Here is a 3,863-nt window from a genome sequence, read left to right on the forward strand (position 1 = left end):
CCAATTGATTTCTGCTTGCTTTGTATTCTGCTACCTTTCCGAATCCCTCATTTGTTTCCAGTACACTTTTTTGTGGAGACTTTTGGGTTCTCTATATAGGATATATAGGATCATCTTGTCTGAAAATACAGTTTCACTTCTTCTTTGCCTGTTTGTATTTGCTTGATGTATTTTTGTTGTCTGATGGTTCCAATAAGACTGCCAATAGAATGTTGAGTAAGAGTGGTAATAGGCAGTATCCTTGTCTGGTCCCTGTTTTCAGGGGAAATATTTTTAGTTTTCTCATTGAGTATGATATTGGCTGCTGATTTTGCATATTTTATTTTTATTATGTTGAGGAATTTCCCTTCTATTCCTATTTTGCTGAGTGTTTTTATTAGAAATGGTGTTGGATATTGTGCCAAAATTTATTTCTGCACCTATCGATATTTTCATGTGGTTTTTGCTCTTCCTTTGTTTATGTGCTGTATTACATTGATTGTTTTTCAAATGTTGAAACATCCTTGCATCTCTAGTATGAATCCCACTTGGTCTTGGTGAATTTTTAAAAATATGTTTTTGGACTCTATTGGCTGGAATTTTGTTGAGGATTTTTGCATCTATGTTCATGAGGAATATTGGTCAATAATTTTCTATCTTTGTGTGATCTTTGCCTGGTTTTGTTACTAGGTTTATGCTTTATATATAGATTGGGTTTGGGAGTTTACTGTCCTTTTCTATATTCTGCAACAGTTTGTGTAGTATTGGTGACTGGTATTTTCTGAATATTTGATAGAATTCTTCTAGAAACCCATCTGGTCCTGGTATTTTCTTGATCAGAAGGTTCATTATGGCTTTCTGTATTTCTTCTTATGTTATGAAATTGTTGAATTTTTCAATACCTGTCTGCATTATTTTGAGTGGATGCTGTATTTATAGATATCTGTCCATTTCTTCTATGTTACCAAATTTATTGGAATACATTTTTCAAAGTAGTCAGTTATTATTCTTGAAAGATTCCATGGGCAAAACATGGAATGATGCAGGGAGCATCAAGAGAAGATGGAAAGAATACAGAGTCACTGTACCAAAAAGATCTAGTTGAAATTCCACAATTTCAGGAAATGTGTATGAGCAACAATCAATGGTGCTGAAGAAAGAAGTTCAAACTTCCCTGGAAGAGATCCATATTTGTACCCATTCCAAAGGAAGGTGACTCAACAGAGTGCTCAAACTATAGAACAATATCATTGATATTGCATGCAAGCAAAATTTTGCTGAAGATAATCTGACAATGGCTGCACCAATAAATTGGCAAAGAACGGCCAGAGGTTCAGGCTGGATTCAGAACAGGATGTAGAACAAGGGATATCGTTGCTGATGTCAGATGGATTTTGGCTAAAAGCAGGGAATACCACAAAGATGCTTATTTCTGTATTACTGACTATACAAAGGCATCTGAATGCATGGATCATAATAAACTGGATAATCTTGAGAAGAGTGAGAATTCCAGAACACTTCGTTGTGAACCCACAGAACTTGCACAGGGATCAAGACGTAGTTTTGTGAACAAAACAAGGGAATACTGTATGATTTAAATATCTGGAAAGACGTGCAGCAGGGTCGTATCCTCTCACCTTATTTATTCTATCTGTATGCTGAGAAAATCATCAGAGATGCTGGATTATATGAACAATTTGGCATCAGGATTGGAGGAAGGCTTATTAACAACCTGCAGTATGCGGATGACACACCCTTGCTTAGTGAAATTGAGAACTTGAAGCACTTTCTGATGAAGATCAAGGATTGTAGCCTTCAGTATAGATTATAACTCAGTGCTAACAACTGGACCAAAAGACGTCAAATGAAGAAAAGTTTGAAGTTGTCAAGGATTTCATCTTGCTCAAATCCACATTTAATGCTCATGGAAGCAGCAATCAAGAGATCAAAATACTTGTTCCACAAGACCTCTTTAGAGTATTGAAAAGCAAGGTTGTTACTTTGAGGACTAAGGTTCTCATGACCCAAGCCATGGGGTTTCCATTGCCTCTTATTCATGTGAAAGTTGGACATTGACTAAGAAAGTCCAAAGAAGAATCACTGCATTTGAATTGTGGTGCTGGAGAAGAATATTGAAAGTACTATGAACAATGGGCTCAAGTATAGGAAACAATTGTGAGGATGGTATGAGACTGTCTTGTTTTATTCTGTTGTGTATATGGTCCCTATAGGTCAGAACCATCTCAACGGTACCTAGCAACAACAGTATGAATGACAGTGGAGGTCCAAAATCCATTTTCAAGTCCCCACATCGCTTGAATCCCATGTGACCAGAATCCAGGAATTTGAGTAGCCTTGCTATCAGATAGAAAACACTGCAAAGTTAATTAGTGTAAAATGTAATCAGTTAATTAGTGTCATTAGTTTAAAATGCCATACTTTACCATTAGATCTCTCTTTTTTCCTGCTATCTTTCGGTTTCCAAACAGTCTTATTGGCATATAATTCACATAACATACAATTTAATAATTCAATCACATCAAGAAGAGTTGTACAATCATCATCACAGTGTTAAAACATTTTGTTCAATCTTGTACTTATAGTTATTATCTCATTTCTCACCAACCTAATTCATTTTAAAGTTGTTTCTATTTTTAATATTTTCTGCTTTCCTTTGAATTAGGGTTTTTCTATTTTTTTCCTAGTCATCGTTGTTTTTGTTTGTTTATTTGTTTGTTGTCATTGTTGTTCCTGATTGTGTGTTGTTTGATATTTTGTGTGTGAAATCCAGGGTAGATAAATCTATAGATACAGTAACTGGATTACTTAGACAGGGATATGGTAGGTGAGGATGGAGGGAAATGGGGACCTAACAATGAGTATGAGAAGAAAATATTTTGAAATTGTGGTGATGATTGTACAAATCTTCTTAATATGATTAAATGATTAAGTTGTACGATATGTGAAAAAAATTAAAGTTTTGGAAACAATTTGGGATAGTTCTGTTCTGTCTTGTAGACTCACTATAAGAAAGGATTGACTAAATGACAACTTTAAAAAAAATTACAAATTGTCCTTTGTTTCTTATAAGAGATTTGGCTTTAAATCTATTTGTTTAATATCAATATGGCCTCTTCTGCTCTCTTTTTATTTTCATTTGCATGATTTTTTTCTTCTTCTGGTACCTTTCAATTTATCTACATTCCTGTATCTAAGATATGTGTCTTGTTGAAAGCATATGAATGTGCAATTTATGCACACATACCCATACACAGACACATATTCTGTGACTCTTAACCTTTTGCTTGGACTTTTAATCCATTACAGTAAACTAGAGTAAACATTGATAAGTAAGGACTTACTTCTGTCATTTGGTTAATTGTGTGTGTGTCTTATATCTTCTTTAAGGAGCCCTAGTGGCAATGTGGATTATTAATTGAACAGATAATTGAAAGAGTGGTGGAAAAAACCCACCAGACACTTCATGGGAGTAAGATGAGGCTGTTTGCTTCCATAAAGGCTGATAATCTCAGAAACTCAAAAGAGTAATTCTACTTTGTCATATAGGGTGAATGTGAGTTGGAACTAATTTAATGACACTGATTTTGGTACATCATCCCATATCTTCTTTTACCCTCATTACTTGACCTTTTTCTATTATTTGTGTTCAGGGTTTGTTTGTTTGTTTCCTTATTGCTATTGTTTCTAAAGTTTTGTATTTCATTAATTAGGCTTCCTTTTTATTACTTTCTGTGTATATGTTTAAGATATTTTGTTTGTAGTGAATATAAATACTACATTAAATCTCCTAAATGACAGCAACGTAGATCATGAAATGTGTGTTAGAGTTGTAGCCTCTCATCATACTGATTCAATCTGCATGC

The sequence above is a fragment of the Echinops telfairi genome, unplaced genomic scaffold, assembly GCF_000313985.2.
Source record: "Echinops telfairi isolate 266 unplaced genomic scaffold, ASM31398v2 ScPeMD7_7419;HRSCAF=8457, whole genome shotgun sequence".
In the NCBI taxonomy this organism is placed as follows: Eukaryota; Metazoa; Chordata; class Mammalia; order Afrosoricida; family Tenrecidae; genus Echinops; species Echinops telfairi.